This window comes from Leopardus geoffroyi, chromosome B2 (assembly GCF_018350155.1).
Source record: "Leopardus geoffroyi isolate Oge1 chromosome B2, O.geoffroyi_Oge1_pat1.0, whole genome shotgun sequence".
NCBI lineage: Eukaryota > Metazoa > Chordata > Mammalia > Carnivora > Felidae > Leopardus > Leopardus geoffroyi.
The window spans coordinates 64,557,798-64,579,819 of record NC_059332.1 but is presented as its reverse complement, the minus strand read 5'-3'; the positions used below and the strand labels follow the sequence as shown (position 1 = coordinate 64,579,819).

The 22,022-nt window shown below is 38.7% G+C and overlaps 1 pseudogene; it reads right to left on the bottom strand.

The window, feature by feature from the left end:
• Positions 1-3,594: 3,594 nt before the first annotated feature.
• LOC123609911 lies at positions 3,595-21,977 on the bottom strand (annotated as a pseudogene).
• Between the last annotated feature and the right edge of the window lie 45 nt (positions 21,978-22,022).

The window sequence follows — 22,022 nt, the reverse complement described above, 5'->3', positions numbered from 1 at the left end:
ACTTTCTTAGGTATTTTGCCTAGAATTTCAAATTGCTTTCTTGATTTCTTGTGGCATTTGCCTTGACCAGCTTCTTCACATTTTCAGACTTTACATCATACTAGCCCGTGCGGCTCCCTTTTCCCCCCAGACTTCCGTTCTCCTATTCCAGTCTGGCTGGTTTTGTTTTTAGCGGTCTGCTTATCTGTTATCCTAGAACTCTTTTTTGCCCTTCCAACTTGAAATCACTGTCCTCTCAGTCTGTCTTCCTTTTTCTTGAATATACCTGTTTTCCTGGAATACATTCTTGGGTAACTTCTTTTAAAAAGATGTGTATGGGGTAAATTATCTAATTCTTTGCACGTCTGAATTGTTTCTTTGTTTTGTTTAGCTTTCACCCTGGCTGGGAGTTTGGCAGATTGTAATCTTTGAAGGCATTTCTTCCGTTTCTAGCCTCTAGGGGTGCTATGCCAGATTGACTCTTGTTCCTTTGTAAATGATGTATTATTTTTTTTCCATTGAAGCTTTTATAATCTTTTGTTTATTTATTGCTTTGAAATGTCATGCTGATATGTCTAAGAAATGGTCTTTTTTCATTCCTTGTCTGGGTACATGGTGAGCCTTCCTGGAAATCTATGGATTTGCAGCCCACATATGTATAGTTGCTGCCCTATGTCTGGCCTCAGTGGTTGGCTCCTGCACCACCTTTGGGCAAGAGCCCATTCCCCACAAATGGCCAGGCCCCTGGGGCAAGGCCCACTGCACTATGACTCTGAAGGGGCAGGGGGAGCCAATGCTTCCCGGAGCACTGGGGTTTGGCTGATAGGTGGCGTGAGCCAGATGCCTTACAGAGGAGCTCAGGTGCCTCTGGCACCCAGCACTCAGGTGTTTCTCATCCCAGGACTCCCCAGCCTACCTCAGAAGAACTCCCGAGATCCCACGAGATGCAGCTTCTTCTGGGAAGAGTGGTCGTGGCTGTAACATCTCAGGACCGATTCTGCCCTTCTCGAAGACTATATTGTGTTGGACTGGATCTTCTAGAAGACAGCACCTGAGGTAAAATCTTACTACTGGGGAGTGCAGTACCAGAGAACCAGGAGTGAGAGCAACAGATGTGAGGCAAGAGAGGAAAGAGTATTACCGAGAAGGCCACAGCTTCATGAAAGCCGAGTGCTGGGTCCTAGGTCCCACAGCATAGCTTCAGAAAAGAAACTGAAAGGTATGTATCTCCACACAGTCCCTCTGAAGGGAAAGAGTGTTTGCCCAGTCCCCTCTCCTTTTGGTCAAGGACTGTTCCGTGGGGTAACCCCTCAATAATTGCAGGTTGTATAGTCGTTGGTGTCAAGAAGTTCCTCAGCAACAACAAGGAATCCCCAGAGTAGGAGGCAAAAGGTGCTGCAGGGGAGCAGGCAAGGTGCTGTCAGGTTGTGTTCTTAGGTGACCTCAGGGACCAGAGGTAGCTGTCACCGCAGGCCCTTTGCAGCAGCAGCAACCTGACTCCCTAACCATGGGAACAGCTCTAGTAACTGCTAGATTCAGTCACCGCAGATGACTGAATGCATAAACGGAATCTCCTGGAACTACTCACTATCTTGGTAGCTCTGGGAAATAGTTTTCTGGTCCTTATATTGTTTTATTGAACTTATTCGCATTTTTTTTACGTGCACAAGATTGTTCTGTTTATTGTTTTCTGTTGTATGTCTTCTTATCTGATGTTATTTATTTATTTATTTATTTATTTATTTATTTATTTATTTATTTTAATTTACATCCAAGTTAGCATATCGTGCAACGATTTTAGGAGTAGATTCCTTAGTGCCCCTTACCCATTTAGCCCACCCCCCCTCCCACAACCCCTCTAGTAACCCTGTGTTTGTTCTCCATATTTAAGAGTCTCTTATGTTTTGTCCCCCTCCATGTTTTTATATTATTTTTGCTTCCCTTCCCTTACGTTCATCTGTTTTGTATCTTAAAGTCCTCATATGAGTGAAGTCATATGATACTTGTCTTTCTCTGATTAATTTCGCTTAGCATCATACCCTCCAGTGCCATCCACACTGTTGCAAATGGCAAGATTTCATTATTTTTGATTGCTGAGTAATACTCCATTGTATATATATACCACATCTTCTTTATCATTCATCCATTGATGGGCATTTGGGCTCTTTCCATACTTTGGCTATTGTGAATAGTCTGCTATAAACATTGGGGTGCATGTGCCCCTTTGAAACAGCACACCTGTGTCCCTTGGATAAATGCCTAGTAGTGCAATTGCTGGGTTGTAGGGTAGTTCTATTTTTATTCTTTTGAGGCACGTCCATACTGTTTTCCAGAGTGGCTGCCCCAGCTTGCATTGCCACCAACAATGCAAAAGAGATCCTCTTTCTCCTCATCCTGGCCAACATCTGTTGTTGCCTGAGTTGTTAATGTCAGCCATTCTGACAGGTGTGAGGTCATATCTCATTGTGGTTTTGATTTGTATTTCCCTGATGATGAGTGATGTTGAGCATTTTTTCATGTGTCAGTTGGCCATCTGGACGTCTTCTTTGGAGAAGTGTCTATTCATGTCTTTTGCCCATTTCTTCACTGGATTACTTGTTTTTGGGTGTTGAGTTTGATAAGTTCTTTATAGATTTTGGATACTAACCCTTAACTGATATATCGTTTGCAAATATCTTGTCCCATTCTGCCAGTTGCCTTTTAGTTTTGCTGATTGTTTCCTTCACTCGTACAGAAGATTTTTTATTTTGATGAGGTCCCAATTGTTCATTTTTTGCTTTTGTTTCCCTTGCCTCCGAAGACGTGTTGAGTAAGAAGTTGCTGCAGCCAAGATCAAAGGGGTTTTTGCCTGCTCTCTCCTGGAGGATTTTGATGGCTTCCTGTCTTACACTGAGGTCTTTCATCCATTTTGAGTTTATTTTTGTGTATGGTGTAAGAAAGTGGTCGAGGTTCATATTTCTTCATGTCATTGTCCAGTTTTCCCAGCACCACTTGCTGAAGAGACTGTCTTTATTCCATTGGATATTCTTTCCTGCCTTGTCAAAGATAAGTTGGCCATATATTTGTGGGTCCAGTTCTGGGTTCTCTATTTCGTTCCATTGATCTGAGTGTCTGTTTTGTGCCAGAACTTATTCGCATTTTTAACACTTAGGAGCTCTTTCTGGGTCTCTGTTTATTCCTTTAAAACAGTATCCTGTGCCCAGTGGGGAATAGGCAGAAGTGTCCCAGAACTTGGTCCTATATATTTGGTCCATTCTTTCCAAACTTTGATAAGTTTGTAAAGCGTATTGGGATATCTACTAGCATGTTTTCACTATTAATTTTTCCAGTCTTCTTGGTTTTCTGCCCTCTCCTCTTCCTTTGCCTATCTAGATCTATCTATCTTTCTTTCTTTCTTTCTTTCTTTCTTTCTTTCTTTCTTTCTTTCTTTCTTTCTTTCTTTCTTTTTTGTATTTGAGAGAGAGAGAGAGAGAGAGAGAGTGAGTGGGGAGAGGGACCGAGGGAGAGGGAGAGAGAATCCAAAGCAGGCTTCACACTCAGTGCAGAGCCTGACATGGGGCTCGACCCTACAACCCTGAGATCATGAATTGAACCTAAATCAAGAGTGGAACACTCAACAGACTGAATTACCCAGGCACCCTGCCTATCTAGAAATTTTTATTCAAGTTTATGTAAATCTCTTTCTTGAAACCTGGCAGCAGTTTTCCTTTTTTCTGCCTTTCCCCATATCTCCTTTTCAAGCCGCAAAAGTCTTCCTATTTTTTCTTCTCCTGGGTGTAACTTTCTACTAGTAACTTTAGTTTCAATGAGCATCCATGCTCTTTCTGCTACATTTTTCTCATTCTCTTAACTTCTTTTAAACATGAAAAATGTATTTCATTGACATTTATATACTTTCCTGTTCCTGTTTTTTGCAAGCTTCAACTGGAAATTTGTTTCTTCTTTGTTCCTCTTTTTACTTTCATCATCTTCTTGTTTATCACGAACAAGCAGAAGTATATCATCTGTCTTTAACTTGGAAACTCCCTACCTTTTTGCAGTTTTCCAGTTTGTTTTCCAGTTCTTTTTTTTTTTTTTTTATAAGTTTATTTATTTTGAGAGACAGAGAGAGTGAGCCAGGGAGGGGTAGAGAGAGAGGGAGAGAGAGAATGCCAAGCAGGCTCTGTGCTATAAGCCCAAAGCTTGACATGGGCCTGGAGCCCACAAATCATGAGATCATGACCTGAGCTGAAATCAAGAATCAGACACTTAACCAACTGAGCTACCCAGGCACCCCTTAGTTTTACAGTTCTTAACAGGCTTTATTTCTCTTTATTCTAGAAACAGAATTTTTCTATAATTTTCTTCTGCTGTTACACTTCATACTATGTTCTTCCAGGGTAGTGTTCTAAGAACTTCTCCCAGGGGAGTCTGGGTGGCTCAGTCAATTAAGCGTCTGACTTCAGCTCAGGTCATGATCTCATATCTCATGAGTTCAAGCCCCGCATCGGGCTCTGTGCTGATAGCTCAGAGCCTGGAGACTGCTTCAGATTCTCTCTCTCTCTGTCTCTCTCTCTCTCTCTCTCTCTCTCCCTCCCTCCTTCTCTCTCTCTCTCTCCCCCTCCCCTGCTCATGTGCTATCTCTCTCTCTCTCTCTCAAATAAAAACATTTAAAAAATTAAAAAAAAAAAAGGAACTTCTCCCTTTAATGTTGGCTTCTGTTTATGTTTGTTTCTCACTTTTACAAAGTTCTGGTAATCATAATTGTCCAGTGCCCATGTCATCCTCCGGTTTGCTGAAAGAATTTTTCAGAATCTGCACTTCTCTTGAAAGCGTGTGATGGTACTTTGTCTACAGGAACTTTTCTGGACGTGGCTGTGAAAACTCTGTGTTTCTGAGTGATCCAAAGCCTGTGTGTCAGTTTTTCTGGATATGGCACTCAAGTCATTGGTTGTTTTCTCTTCTTTAATAAGCTCTTCATATATCAACCTCTGCTCTTATTTAAGAGTGTTCATTGCATTTTCAATGGTTTCCATTATTTCTCTGAGCTTTCAATAAAATTATGTGTAATTTTCACTTCTTTTCACTAATGCTGGAGTCTCTTTACATTATTATGCATTTTGGCCAATTGTTGCTAGATTTTCGCTCTTCCTAGTTTCCTGCCAATAATTTATATTCCAATTCTTCCACTACAATATGCTCAATAATAGTTCCTTTTTTTTTTGGTTGTAGAAAAGACTATCTTTTTCTGCTAATAATTTGATTTAAAAAAATTTTCTGCTTTAAAAATTATCTTAGCTTTCTCATTCCCAGTAGCTTTCAGCTTTCTGTTTTGAAGCTGAGATGATCGAATTCCATTCTGAATTCTTTTCTCTTAGACATGCGGAGCCACTCTAGCCAGGTGGGCCTACGGGTTCGCACAGGGGACGCTTCATAGAAGGAACAGACTGTTCCCTGCATGTGTAGCCAGGCCTGTGGCTGCACCGTACCTTAATTTCTTCTTCCATAAAATGAGGTAATACTGTATCTACCTCTTAAGGCTGTTAGAATGGAGAACTTAGTATATGTAAATTCAAGATAGTTTATACCTCAGATTATTATTAATTCCTCAAGTCAGTGTTTTGTATGTTGGCCTTGCTTGTTCTCTTTAATGCTGGTGGTATTTCTCACATGTCTCCTTATCCTAGGATGTCTAGTCATGCTTTAAAAAGGTTTGGATCACTAGAATTTCTTCTGCTATTGTTTGAATAGGATGATTTTCCTCATGGTGTCCCTAATAGGAAGAGATTTGATGGAGAATTCTATGCATATTCGTGGCCCAGGCACATTCCTCTATAAGCCTTCATGTTAGTTGGTGAGTAGGAGCTAAATGTCAGTCTGTAGATCCCCAAATTTGGTTGGCTTTCATACATATCCTATCTTTGTATAGACTTCCAGTTAATATGGCATTAAAAGGGACTGGTGATGAGGCACCTGGGTGGCGCAGTCGGTTAAGCGTCCGACTTCAGCCAGGTCACGATCTCGCGGTCCGGGAGTTCAAGCCCCGCGTCGGGCTCTGGGCTGATGGCTCAGAGCCTGGAGCCTGTTTCGGATTCTGTGTCTCCCTTTCTCTCTGCCCCTCCCCCGTTCATGCTCTGTCTCTCTCTGTCCCAAAAATAAATAAAACGTTGAAAAAAAAAATTTTAAAAGGGACTGGTGATGATATCCTAGAGTGGTGGATATTATGAAACAAATGTATAAAATACAAATAAAATGTTTATAAGAAGTTCTGTGCTTGATAAGAGAGAAGAATCCATGGCTTAATTATAAGTGCAATGCTTTTATCACTTCAAAATGATGTCCTAAGTTCCTTTTTTTTACTTGAAAGTGACATGCAGTTTACTCTCTAGAATTGAGGGTAATTATAGAATCACTGTAATTTTTGTTTTTTTGTAGAATTTTCTGTAGAATGCCAGAATTGCTTGTGATTTAGTGTAGATTCTTTAATTTTGTTGATTCAAAAATAGGACAATAACTTCAAAATATTACCCCCCCACCAACAAGGTAATGGTGTGTATCTGGGACACCTGCAAACTCTTGAACCCAGGAGAGGAAAATGAGGAACAAAGGAGGAAATATTCTTCAGTAAAAAAGCCCTATGAGCCACTAGTGGAGTGAGTTGTCTGAGGTTGTGGTCAATTCTCTGACTGTTTCTCTGCTGAATTAGATTTCATAACTTCCTATGATGTCATCTGTTCTTTTCCCTCTGGCTTGAATTAGGACCTCCCTTACAGCTGCCAAGTCAGTTTCCTTTAGACCAATTTATAATCAAGTATTTCTACTAAAGTTTTGTGAATAAAGCAGTGAATGAGAAGGCAGGATAAATAGATTTCTTAGGCCCATTTTCCTTCTTGCTATCTGACTTTAGAAACCAGTGTTCAATGGACCCTGTACTTCTAAACAATTCCCATTCCTGGAAGGTAGAAAGAGCTTCCTTAAATAGTAATGAGTTCTTTGTCTTTGAAAGTATTCCAGAAGACACTTGAAAACCACTTCTTAAGACTCTTGTGGAATGTTTATGTAATAAGATTGGATTCAATGGCCCTAAAAAGTCTCTCTGAACCCTGAGACTCAATGACTTTCTGCTTTAGTTTTATGGAAAAGAGGCAGGTAGGAAATAAGGAAGAGAACTAGCTTATTTATTCAGACTTGCATGGATTTCAGCCTTGGTTTCTAGAGTTGCTCCAGTCTTCCTAAGGTTGTTCTTTACCTGTCCATTCTGACTCCATATGTAGATACACAGTTTTTTTTAATATCTTTCCATTCTTTTTCAGCATGTCTGTATAAGTATCCTTAAATCAAAGGTAAATGCATCCCGTTAGTTGAAGAGATGGTCAATCAATGCAAGCACAAGATTTCTTTGAATATTATTCTTTAGTTTTTTAATTAAAAATTTTTTTAATGTTTATTTTTGAGAGATAGAGTATGAGCAGGGGAGGGGCATAGAGAGAAGGAGACACAGAATCCAAAGCAGGGTCCAGGCTCTGAGCTGTCAGCACAGAGCCTGATGCGGGACTCGAACTCTTGAACCCTCGAACCATGAGATCATGACCCGAGCCAAAGTCAGACACTAAACCGACTGAGCCACCCAGGCGCCCCTATTATTCTTTATTTTAAAAGTACATGGAAACTTAAAATTATATATCATATATCTGTTTCTCTTTAAAAATTTTTTAACGTTTATTTATTTTTGAGAGAGCGCGAGAGAGAGACAGAGTGTGAGCGGGAGAGGGGCAGAGATAGAGGGAGACACAGAATCCAAAGCAGGCTCCAGGCTCTGAACTGTCAGCACAGAGCCAGATGCAGGACTCGAACTCACGAACCATAAGATCATAACCTGAGCTGAAGGTGGATGCTTAACTGAGCCAACCTGGCGCTCCTCTCTTTCTCTTTTAATACAAAATAATATTTTAAGTCACCAACTTAAAGGCAACAACTTGGAGGCAGAGGAGGTAAAATGTGACCCAATCCATCTGGGAAGATATGCCTCTGATTTCTTCACATGACAAGGCATATCACTCCTGCTTAAGAAACGCAGATCAACACATGGACTGGCAGGCACTCTGGAGGCAGGTTTATTATCCATGATCTCACAACCCTTGGGACCTGTTTCTGCAAGGCCTCCCTTCCCCACTCCAACATGGAAGGGGAATCATACTCTGGAGGAGGATTGTGTGCTAAACACCCCCTTTTAAATCATTCATGCTTCTCTTTCCATTTGACTCTGAACCATTTACAATGACATATTTTAGTAGAATTATTTCAGAACCTGTCTTCACTCAATCTGAATGTGCCTCAGTTAACTAATAAAATCCTTGCCCCTGAAAAAAGGGTGTATTATGTGTTACATTTTGCTACATTTCATGATGTGTCTTTGGAGAAGAAGTGTGCATTTTATATTATTTGTCAAGGACCGGTTCAGAATGTGTAACATCATCAATCTCACTGACAACATCTTTAATGACTTCACTCTGTAGTCAGATTTTTGCCAAACGCGAGCTCGGACTCAGACTACCCCACACCTGCTCCATACCTATTGTTTTAGCTGTATCATCTGTTGAAAAGACAACCAAGTTTAAGAAAAGAATTCATCCATGAAGCATTTCTTCTCTAATTAAGTCAACAGATGTTTGAAGTCTATACCTGGGGAATTCATTACTTCAGTTTTAAAAAGTAAGAGGAATTCACATATCTACCTTCACAATATGTTTGTTTGATCAATGTAGCCAGGCTGGTAATGACTGAAAATAGTCAAGAATTTGTGATGGCTGTCATTTTTAACAATTTGAATGGCATTTTCCAAAAGTGCTTTCAATGGCATTATCATCCAGATTTCATTGCTCCATGGCAGGAAATCTGATCTTCCTCTCATGGTTGGAGAGCTGACCTGGCTGACACAGGCTCAAGGAACTTGGGCAGATGGCAGGAAGTGGCTTTCAGGGCCTCTGTGGTTGTATGGAGGCAAAGAACAAATATTAAAGTCGAAGATCATACTCAGAAATGCAGAGCTAAAACAGTCATAGAAGAAGGCAAGAAGAGCCCCAGGCAGGAAACAGTTAACTGGTGCAGGCTGTGAGTCAAAGAGCCAGTGAAAAGGAAAACAAGGATCCTCCACTAGAAAGAGGCAAGCAAGATGGCTGACAAGCAGCCAAAAGATGAGCACTTGTTGCCTTCTGAATATATGAAGCCAGGGCAGAAGGGACACCCATTGACCTTTCTAGGTTTCAGTTTTTCAGTTTCTTTATCTGTTTCCTCTCTCCCTGCCTAAGAAGAGTGTGGAAAAGATCAATGTTGATCTTGTAGGTAAAGTCAAATTACCATTATTATTATTATTATTATTATTATTATTATTATCATCATCATCATCATCCAAATCCATGAAACAAGTGAAAAATATATGGAAAGATAACCTAAATAAAAAAGAAAGAATAGAAAAAACCATCTATATGGTAAGAATATTTTGTTGTTGTTGCAGAACAAAATAGGACAAAGCATTTTGGTGTTTATTTTCCTTAAATTCAGTCTGTTCTTGTTAGTTTCTAACCAAAGTATTTAATTAGCATCTCTGATTGCCAAACATTTGTTATAGTTATAATTTGTAAACGAGTTATCTATTGTTGTTACTGTGGCAAGTTCTGGTAAAGTCACAGATCAAAATTTATATAACTAGGAAAAATCCCGACATGAAAGAATTGGATTTTTTTTTAACAGACCAGGTCTCAAATTATCTACCTACTTTGACAGCTTTAGTGTCTTGATTAAATATTTTATGATGATACTACTTACGATAAAATGTAAAAGCTAATATATACTGACATCCCTTTATGTAAAAGGTTCCCAGACTGATTTATTACCAGGTTGAAGCATGTTAGTGAATACAACCATGTCTAAAGTAAAGACACTTTGCAATTTTCTTCCACACTCCTAGTTAAGCAAGTTCAACTAAACAATTTATATGAAAAACAGGGTCTTTAATTTTACAAGATTCTAGTTTATCTTCCTATGATATCTTCTTTAGTTTCATTCTTCAATTCAATTTAGTACCTGCTATGTTATGTTCTAAGTAATGAATTTGGAACACTATGCTCAATTATAATTCATTTTACTACCTGTACACTTGAGGAAGCTTAATGTGAAAGATTCAAACTTAGTTCTTCTCAGACTTGAATTCTTACCTTATACTTAACAGAAAAGTAGTTAATCAGTTGCCAGATTAACAGTATGTTTTCCCAGTTTTCTAATTCCCTCTCATCATTTTGTCTTTTGGTAAATTTATTATTTTATGTCATTCTGAAAGGATTTTGAGGAAAGTGTATATGCATGTGTCTTCGTGCTATATAGTATATATATACTACATATTAAATAATATATAGTTTTGGTTTGGATAAGAGATGGTTAAGGGACTACTTCTAATTCTTGATTTACAATTACATAGGACTATTTATCAATAAAACTAGTGAAATAAAGCACTATAATTATAATCTAATCTATGAATATAGAAAATCTGGATAGTGATAGATGAGTATTATTCCTAAGGTTTAAAATTATTTTTATCAGTAAATGGATTTGAAGGGTTATTACAGCAGAAATAAATGACGTGGATTTTCTATTGGTAACAGTTTGTGTTACGGGAGCATTAGAGGTATTGTAGAGAAGATGAAACCAAGAGAACTCTAGAAATAGGACAAAGAAGAAGCAGGCACACCCCAAGGAAACAAGTGCACATGGTACACTGTAGGATCTTATGGGACAGTTCATGATAGAGGAGGTGGCAGCCACAGTGGCATAATGGGAAAGAAAGATGTCTTTGGTAACAGCATTTTGGTGGGAGGGAACAGGAGAAAATAGAGAAAAGAGTAAGGACAAAGGGAGACCAGATGCTGATAGTATTGAGCCAGAAACCAAAATATGTCATGGACCCAAATCTTAGCAGAAAAAACCTAGTAAAATGGGAAAATGATAACACAAATAAAACCAATATAATATAACTTATTTTCATCAATGTAGTGTACTTACATTTTATTTCATTTGAGATGAATTATTCAAAGGAGGAGTTATTTACAATAAGACTCATAAAACAGTACCTAAAGTGGGAGAGGGAAGCCTACAATAAGAGTCCACAGGGTGGCTATGTTTGAGCATAAAACCTGGAGTTTTCTCCTAGCCATGATAAGGATGGAAACTTAATTATATTTAATGAGTGTTTTATAATTTATAATGTAAAATAATCACCTATAAATGTTTGGGGGATAAAAGTTTCCTGGGAGAAACCTGTCTCCTGTGTGACAATAGCAGGAATAGAATATCAAAAACAACATCAATATTGGTTTCACAATGAATAGCTAAATTTACGTGGTTAGTTTTGAAAGTAACCCAAGATAAAAATCCATGGCCAACAACTGAGAGACAGTTCTACAAAAGCAATGACATGTCACTGTCTGAAAATGTACCTTCTTATGATCTAACTTGATCCAAGAACATTGGTTCATATTTAGCGAGTGTTTGTGCTGGCTTGGGGACACACTTGTGAACGAAATAGGCATAGTCCCGGCCTTCATGGAGCTTACGGTTTGTACAGGAGTCATAAAATAAAGTAAAAAAGATACAAAAATAAAATAGTTACAAATTGTGATAGCAGTGTTAATTTTCTTCTTAGACCTATCAAGGGTTAAAGGGGTGGAGGATGTCCTCTTCTTTCCATCTAGTGTCAGGGAAGACCTTTTTAAGGAAAAGACATTAGGAGAATTTGGAGTATATACAGTAGTGAATAGATGCATAACCCGAGACAATCTGTCTTAACCACTTTTCTACCAGAGTTTCAGTATGCACCATTTAAGTACATATTGTTTAAGAGTATGTGCTCTAGGCAATTGACCTGGATTACAGGCATTCCGTACGGCTGATTAAGGAAATTCCATAAATTTTATAAAACAATAAGCTGATAAGACAGTATCCTACTATAAAACTTAATAAGCTTAATATTTCAGCTCAAGTAAAAGTGCTATAGACTGAATTGTGTCCCCACAAAATTCACATATTGAAGCTCTAACTCCTAATATGATGGTATTTGGAGATGTGACTCTTGGTGAGTAATCAAGTTTAGATGAGGTCACAAGGGTGTGTGGCCGCTTGATGTGATTAGTGCCCTTATAAGAAGAGATGTGAGAGAGCTTCCTCTAATCCCACCCCATGTGAAACAGTGAGAAGGCAGCCATCTGCAAGACAGAAAAAAGGCCCTCACCAGAGAATTCAGGAAACTAAATCAGCCAGCTCCTCAATCTTGGACTTGCTAGCCTCCAGAACTGTGAGAAATAAATTCCTGCTGTTTAAGCCATCCAGTCATGATATTTTGTTATAGCAGTCTGAGCCGACTAATACAGAGATGAGGCAGAAGAAATAGTAGAATTTAGATAGGAGAGTCATAAGATATGAAAGAAATACAGATGCTAGATGTTTATTTTAAATCCTAATTGTGCTGACAAAAGTATAGTGAGTTCCAGTCTTTCTTTGATACTCAGAGGCATCCTCTGGATCTCAGAATTGATTATAGCTGCTTTACGTGGACAGTCTGGTTCTTACAAGCCCCTACATTTCACTAAAAGGGTCTTGCCTACCAAGATTGGGGGATTAAGTCAATCCAACTGCCCATGAGTAACTAATAATTCTCATTTGTTTAATAATGCAATACTGTAGTATTTTTAAAAATTAGTTCCATTGTATTTAAAAAATTGCATAAAAAATTAACTCTTCAACCTCTTTTTCCAAAGCCTACCAATGGTAAAGAGTTTCTTGTATATAATTCAAGATATACTTAATGTACATATAAGTATTGATATTGTATTACACACACTCAAATCCAAATGGCAGAATTGTGCAAATAATATGCCACCTTTTCTTTCAGTTAGCAATATACCTTGGAGGTCATATAGTACATTTTGTGTATCTTGATATAATCTGTTCCTAATTAACGTTTCTGTTTTCCCAATTTTTGCTATTACTAATGGTGCCAAAATGAACATCCTGTATAAATACTTTTATGCATGTGTGTGAGTATATCTGGAGGATAAGTTTTTTCATATATTTCTCAATCATATTTCAATTTTAACAACCATAATAATGATGATGTATTAGACTTCCCATTTAAGCAAATACCAAATTGCCTTCCCAAAGAGGAAATACCCATTTATACTCCCACCAATTATAAGCAAAAATGACTATGTGTCAAACTATGCTATAAATTCTTATAACAACCTCAGGAGGAGGTATGATTATTATTTCCAACTTAAAACTGAGTTAACTGAGGCACAGGTAGGTTGAGTAGCTTGACAAAAGCCAGACAGAAGTGACTAAATGGAAAGCTGGGTTCAACATTCCACCCTCTTACCCATTATACTATATGGCCTTCCTGAGTTTCAGTACTAGCTCTCATACTTAAAGCTGATGGCCTTGGCGAACTTATTTACCTCCCATCCGTAATTTCCTTATATGTAAAATGATAAGCTGTATGGGAAAATGTGAGGGAAAACTGAGATAGTGGAAGGAAAATCCCATGCACAAAGCACTAAACAAACATAAATGCTTTGCCTCCCTGTTGAGATAATATATGAATCACATGGATGAATAAACCATTGCCCTGGCTGATCCTTTTCAATGACACAAATTAAAGAAGCAACTGTGACCCCTTTTAAACAATTTTTTTAAGGTTTCATTTTTATTTTTGAGAAAGAGGGGGATGGAGAGGGGCAGAGAGAGAGGAAGACACAGAATCCAAAGCAGGCTCCAGGCTCTGAGCTGTCAGCACAGAGCCGACATGGGGCTCAAACCCATGAACCATGAGATCATGACCTGAGCCGAAGTCACTCAACCGACTGAGACATCCAGGTGCCCCGCAACTATGACCCTTTTGAAATACTGTGGCAATAAAGCCAAGAGACATGAGAATTTGTGGTGTAACTCCCCTCCCCGTCTTTCTTGTACAGTCTTTAATTCTGATTGATTTAGTCTTGGTCCAACTTCCTCACAGTGTTTATATAGATTCTGAGTCCCTAGAAACCAGTCTAAGAAGTAGGAGTCATTTTAACCTGCTGGAACTGGTTTCCCCACCTATTCAGGAGATTGCTCAAAGTTCTCTTTACTATCATCATCAGTCTTTGGCTAATAAGTTGAGAGCAAGTGTCAACCTGGGAAGAATTAAACGGAACATATTTGTGTTCAGCTGTAGAGTATGTTGTCACTTAGAATATACAATGACGGGGAGAAAACTTTGTACTGCTAAATGAGACCTGTGCATTAAAATATTTTCACATACTGTAGTTTCCTTTAATATGATAAAGTAGTTGAGTCAGTAGTTACTGAAGAGTTCTTCTCTTGGGAATGGGCCTTGGGAGTAAGTAATTCCAAGAGAGGTCCTTACCTGTTTCCCACATAAGCAGTTCAGAAGCCGAAACCCCACTGCTGTTGTGCACAGGGGCTAAGATGGTAGCAGAGCTCGAGCTGAGGCTACCGTGACTCAACCATAGTCACTCCTGGCTGATTCCTTAAGATCCAGCCTATTCTCTTGTTTGTCCCATAGGGGCTTGGCCGAGATAAAGATTGGTAAAGCTGTGTTGCTAGAAACTGCTATTCATTCCAATATAGCCTTGAATGGACCTTCTATTTAGGTTCCACAGTCCAGAGACTGCAGCCGGGGATGACTCATGTACTTCTTCCCTCCAAATGTGTTCCCTTCACAGTATGGAGGATATCTATATATAACCTCACACTGTGGCCTGTCTCCTCATCCCTGAGTGACGAGTAGAGCTCAGGAAAATAGGCTCAAAATGGGAAGCAGGACATTTAGACATGGCTGAGTTGACATAATGGTTTTGATGTGACTCAGAAAACTCACAACCACATAAAAATGTCAAAATAAAAAAATCACTGTTTTTTACAACCAGGTTATAAAACAACAAACACCCTGACAATTATACTAACTTTGTGCTTCACTTCACCTCTCCCTCTTACCTGATCCATTACCTTAGATCTGTGAGCCCTGATGCTGTGCTCATCTCTGTCCCATCCACGCTGTGTTCCCTACCCGAATCCCTTGACTCCATAGTGCTAACCAGCAATGATGTGAGTCTCAGATCCTTTCATTTTTTCCACAAGTATTTACTAAGGGCCAGGCACCATTCAAAACACTGGAGTGAATGTGCTTTTTCCTCTGTCCTTCTTTTTTTTTTTTTTTTTTTTTCTGCAGAGTCCATAATTACTTTCCATGGAAAATTTAATCTTTTGTCTTTCTGAGTAATATAGGTCTCATTTCAAAATAGACAAGTCACAGTGTCATATAGTACCAGAAAGTGCTTCTGCTAATAGAAAGGATTTCCATATGATATAATTTAGGAAAGAAATAACTGCAGTTTGGCAAAAAATATTTTAAACAATCCGATGGACAAAAGGTTCTGTTCATCCCATTTAGTACTACCATTTTTGCACGTTTATAAAAATGTTTCAGAGACTTACACAAAGAATACATACCTCTGAATGTCCTCCAAATTTGGTAAATCTGGATATTTTACCATCACCTGTTTTAGCTTAAGAAAAATACAGTGTACTTCTTTATTTTAAAATTGTATCTACTCTGGTCACAATAGAACAGTTAGTTCCTGCTTTAATGTACCCCCTGGATCCAATACATAGCAAAAGTATATAAAGATATAAAAGGAAACACCTAAAACACAGGTTCAAAACCTGTTAAGCATTGCTGTGTACAGAAATAGAAGAAAAATGCAGAGCCGGGTAGATCCGAGGTCACAGGAATGCTGGGCTCTAGTCCTGAAGCAGGCAGTGGCCGCTGGCAGTTCAGTGAAGGCAAACTGAAGGTGTTCCATGGAAATCCGAAGACTGGAGCCAGGTTTGAAAACAGGAGCAAGGTGAGGCTCCTTCTGGTGAACGGAGGTTGGAAGTATGCAGCCCCCCACTACCTGGGGTGATGACTGTAGACTGCTTCAAAAGCAGGAGGACCAAACACTTCATGCACCTAAGGAACTGGGCCAAATGCCCATGGCCAGAGACCTGATGGTCCTGTCCCTACTGAGACCACAGGCAGGTGTTCTGCAATTGTGTACAGTATCTGGGTTAAAGCTGAGGTTCAGGAAGTTGAGAGAACAAAGCTCCAAAACCACTGGACAGAGAAGTGTGAGGAAAAAGAAGAAAGAGGGATGGATATCTCATTCAAAATGAGGCTGCAAAACAAAATTTCAAAACAAGGAGAATTCTAATGCTATGAATGTGACCTAGCCAAAAATCAACAATTGTAACAAAATTTCATTCCAGGTGAAATTTTATGAAACTATCCAGCCAAAGCTTTAGAAAACACATGTTTCGAATGCTTAAGGATTAAAATGAAAATTATATATATATATATATATATATATATATATATATATATATATATATATAATGTAAAAAATTATATAAAGACAGTAAAAAAACAGAATGAAACAAGTCAGATAAGTTAAAAGTAGAAGGACTAGACATTGGAAATTAAAAATCTATTGATTGAAATAAAAATTCTAAGCATTTGGTAAACTTTGGAACAATAAAAGAAAATAATAAATTGGAAAGTATTACTGAGGATTCACCAAGATCACAGCATAAGGAATAAAATCTGAAAAAAATGTTAAATGATGTAATTATCAGCGGCATTCCTTTTAACTCTCAAATGCGCCCTAATTTAGACAAAAAAATATATTTTAAGAAATATATAGGATAGACTAAAAGGCAAATAAGACTTCCAAAAGGAAATAATAGAATCACAAAAAAGTAAGAAAGAGAAAAAAATTAAGAATTTTTGACAATTGAATAAAGACATGCATCCTCAAATTGAAAGTGAACTCTAAGAACCAAGAAGGATTATTGAAAACATATTCACACTTAGACCCATCATAGTTAAACTAGGAAAAATCAAGAATTAAGAGACACTTGTGTCAGGTACTGGGAGAAAAGACAGATTACTAAATGGTAATGGTAAAAATGGTAATTAAACATTAAACCAAGCAGATTTCTATCCAGCAAAAATAGATGCCGTTAAACAATAGATAATTTCCATGTAATGAGGGGAACTTTCAATTTAGAATACTATAGTCAGATAACTTCGTGACAAAAAAACCCAAGGTGTTGGAAAATAGATATCAACCCATACTTGATGTGTAGTTAGATTCTTGGGTTCGAGAAGTGGATGAAAATACTAGATAACTTCAGGGGCGCCTGGGTGGCTCAGTAGGTTAAGTGTCTGACTTCGGCTCAGGTCATGATCTCACGGTTTGTGGATTTGAGCCCCACATCGGTCTCTGTGCTGACAGCTCAAAGCCTGGAGCCTGCTTCAGATCCTATGTCTCGTTCTCTCTCTGCTCCTCCCCCACTTGTGCTCTCTCAAAAATAAGTAAATATAAAAAAATTTTTTTAAATACTAGTTAACTTCAGATATTTTTAGAAATAAATTATAACTTACCTAACTTTTAAGAGTGCAAAGTTTATTGGCATGGTTTCAGGGTCTAAATTGTATCTACTCTTTTTTCTTTTTAAAAAATTTTTAGCAGTTTTATTTATGGGTCATACCATTTTTTGTGTGTTTTTTGATGTTTCAAGTTTTTAAATTCTAGTTAGTTAACATACAGTGTAATATTAGTTTTGGGAGTAGAATTTAGTGATTGATCATTTATATATATGTATCGCCCAGTGCTCATCACAAGTGCCCTCCTCAATAATCCATTGTGTGTATATACCACAACTTCTTTATCCGTTCATTAGCTAATGGACATTTGGGCTGTTTCCATAATTTAGCTACTGTTTATAGTGCTGATATAAACATTGGGGTGCATGTGCCCCTTTGAAACAGTATTTGTGTGTTCTTTGTGTAAGTACCTAATAGTACAATTGCTGGGTCACAGGGTATTTCTATTTTTAACTTTTTGAGGAATCTCCCTAGTGTTTTCCGGAGTGGCTGCACCAGTTTGCATTCCCACCAACGGTGTAAGAGAATTCCCCTTTCTCTATATCCTCACCAACATCTATTGCCTCCTTGTTAATTCTAGCCATTTGGACAGTGTGAGATGGTATCTCATTGTGATTTTGATTTCTATTTTCTTCATGATGAGTGATGTTGAGAATCTTTTCATGTGTCTGTTAGTATCTGGATGTCTTCTTTGGAAAAGTATCTATTCATGTCTTCTGCCCATTTCTTCACTGGATGATTTGTGGGTTTTTTCAATGTTGAGTTTGATAAATTCTTCATAGATTTCGGATACTAATCCTTCATCAGACATGTCATTTGCAAATATCTTCTCCCATTCTGAATGTTGCCTTTTAGTTTTGTTGATTGGTTCCTTCACTGTGCAGAAGCTTTTTATCTTGATGAAGTCCCAATAGTTCACTTTTGCTTTTGTTTCTCTTTCCTCAGGAGAAGTATCTAGTAAGAAGTTGTTGCAGCCGAGATCAAAGATGTTGCTGCCTGTGTTTCCTTCTAGGATTTTGATGGTTTCCTATCTCACATTTAGGTCTTTCATCCATTTTGAATTTATTTTTTGTGTGTGGTGTAAGAAAGTGGTCCAGTTTCATTCTTCTGCATGTTGCTGTCCAATTCTCCCAGCACCATCTGTTGAAGATACAGTCTTTTTCCCATTGGATATTCTTTCCTGCTTTGTCGAAGATTAGTTAGCCATACGTTTGTGGGCCCATTTTTGGGTTTTCTATTCTGTTCCATTATCTACGTGTCTGTTTTTGTGTCAGTACCATACAGTCTTGGTAACTACAGCTTTTTAATATAGCTTGAAATCTGGAACTGTGATGCCTCCAGCTTGGTGTTTCTTTTTCAGGATTGCTTTAGCTATTTGGAGTCTTTTGTGGTTCCATACAAATTTTAGGATTGTTTGTTCTAGCTCTGTGAAAAATGCTGGTGGTATTTTTATAGGGATTGCATTAAATGTGTAGATTGTTCTGGGTAGTATAGACATTTTAACAGTGTTTGTTCTTCCAATCCATGAGCATGGAATGTTTTGCCATTTTTTTGTGTTCTCTTCAGTTTTTTTTCATAAGTTTTTTTAATAGTTTTCAGAGCTGTTTTTGGTATAGTTGTGAATAGGATTGATTCCTTGATTTCTCTTTCTGTTGCCTCATTATTGATGTATAGAAATGCAAAAGATTTCTGCACATTGATTTTGTACCCTGTGACTGCTGAATTTGTATCAGTTGAAGCAATTCTTTAGTGGAATCTTTTGGGTCATCTGCAAATAGTGAAAGTTTGACTTGTTCTTTGCTGATTCGAATGCCTTTTATTTTGTTTTATTGTCTGATTGCTGAGGCTACCACTTCCAGTACTTTGTTAACAATGTGACAGTGGACATCCCTGTCTTGTTCCTGACCATAGAGGAAAAGCTCTCAGTTTTTCCCCATTGATGATGATATTACCTGTGGGTCTTTTGTATATGATGTTGAGGTATGTTCCCTCTATCCCAACTTTATTGAGGGTTTTTATCAAGAATCAATCAATGTGATACAATGCATTAATAAAAGAAAGGATAAGAACAATATGATCCTCCCAGTAGATGCAAAAAAGCCGTTGAGAAAGTATTTTTTTTAATGCAGTGTATCACGTTGATTGATTTGCAAATATTGAACTACCCTTGCTGCCCAGGAATAAATCCCACTTGATCATGGTGAATGATTCTTTTAATATACTGTTGGATGCAATTTGCTAGTATTTTGTTGAAAATTTTTACATTCATGTTCACAAGACATATTAGCCTGTAATTCTCTTTTTTAGTAGGGTCTTTGTCTGGTTTTGGAATCAAGGTAATGCTGGCCTTATAGAATGAGTTTGGAAGTTTTCCTTCCATTTCTATTTTTTGGAACAGTTTGAGAAGAATAGGTGTTAACTCTTCTTTAAATGTTTGGTAGAATTTCCTTGGGAAGCCATCTGGCCCTGGACTTTTGTTTTTTTGGGGGGAGATTTTTGATTCCTGATTCAATTTCTTTACTGGTTATGGGTCTGTTCAAATTTTCTATCCAGCCTTGCTGGATAAAGTATTCTTGGCTGCATATTTTTCCCATTCAGATATTGAATTTATCATGCCACTCCCTTCTGGCCTGCCAAGTTCCTGTGGATAGGTCTGCTGCTAACATTATTTGTCTTCCCTTGTAAGTTAGGGATTCCTTTTCCCTTGCTGTTTTCAGGATTTTTTCCTTATGTCTGTGTTTTGCAAATTTTACTACAATATGTCATGATGTTATCCTGCTTTTGTTGATTTTGATAGGAGTTATCTGTGCCTCCTGGATTTGAATGTCTGTTTCCTTCCCCAGATTGGGGAGTTTTCAGCTCTAATTTGCTCAAATAAATCTTCTGCCCCCTCTTCCCTCTTTGCTTCTTCTGGGATTCCTATGATACAAACGTTATTATGCTTTATGGAGTTACTCAGTTCCATAAGTCTACATTTATGATCCAATATTTTTCTTTCCCTCTTCCTTTCAGCTTCAATATTTTCCATAATTTTATCTTCTGTATCATGCATTCACTCCCCTGTTTCTTCCATTCTTGTGGTCATTACATCCAGGTGGTTTCACATCTCAGTTATAGAATTTTTTATTTTGGCTTGACTAGTTTTTAGGTCTTTTATCTCTGTAGTAAGGGGTTCCCTGGAGTCTACTGTGCATTCCTAAAGCCCAGCTAGTATCTTTATGATTATTGTTTTAAATTCTGGATCGGGGATATTATTTATATCTGGTTCAATTAGATCCCTGGCCATGATCTTTTATTGTTCTTTCTTTTGGGATGAATTCCTCCATCTTGGCATTTTGTCTAGCTCTCTATCTTCTTCTCTGTATTAGGAAAGCCTGTTATATTTCCTTCTCCTAAGAGTAATGGCTTTCCGAAGAAAAGGTCATATATTGTCCAGGTCCTGGCACTTTAGGAAGCATTTCTGGTGTATGATGTGTGTGCTCTGATTCTGTGTTTTGGCTGCTCCTTCCCTCAAGTCAGTCCTCAGTAGAGGACTTTCCTGCAGTGGGGAGTGTTTGGACCTTATTCAGCATGCGGTGAGTTTTAACTAGTTGTGCTCTGTCTGCTTGTTAAAAAAGCCCCAACTCTATTTCTACTGGAGCAGAAGCTTTGCAGCGCTCTGTGGTCAGTAGACTTGTGTGTGCAAGGCCATTTGTGCTGGTCTTCTGTGGAAGGGCCCGCTGCTCTGGTTCTCAGGCATACTTGCCCATGTAAAGAAGCACTTGCAGAGCACAGGGGTGTGGGACTTAGTGTAGGTGGCTCCAGCCTCCACTGTGGGCACTGTGATGCTCACTAAGTCTGTCAGTGCTGGTAGGTGGGGGAGAAAAATGGCGTCAGCCAACTCTCTCAACTCGTAGAGGGGAGTTTATGCTTCCACTGTTCAGGAAGCCCTCACGGAAGAACAAACAATCTCCCCTTTCTCATGTATTCCAGGTATCCCTCAGTTCTCTGCCTTCACCCTATCTGTATCTGCGCCATCCGCCCACCCATCAGCACAGTGAACCTGTGTTTTTATTTCAGGCACACAAGCTAAGTTTCAAAACTCTGAACTTCAGGGACCTGGCATGGCACAGACCCACACTAACTCCCTGGGGAGGGTCTTGCTGTGCTGGGGCTGGTGCCAGTTCGTCCAGAAGGGCAGTCACACCAACATGTAGGAGCTTGGAGTTTAGAGTAAAGTGCAGCAAAAAGCTGGTGTCCAGGTTAGCTGCCCTCAGCAGGTGTCTCTGCCCCTATGCTAAGAAACTGGGTAGCACGATAGCACTTGCTGACTCTTTTGTCCCCTGAGATACAGTGCCATCTCTCCCAGATACACTCCAAGAAGGGACAACCTTCTCTCCCAGTGCATCCCAGCAGATCCTCAGATTACACCTTCCACTCCTGGGCCTCCACCTTCCTTCTCCACAGGAGCACCACTGCACCCACTGGGCTCCACACTGGCCATGGTGCAGACTTCTAAAACTTCAGTCTTTGAGCCCCAGTGGTTGTA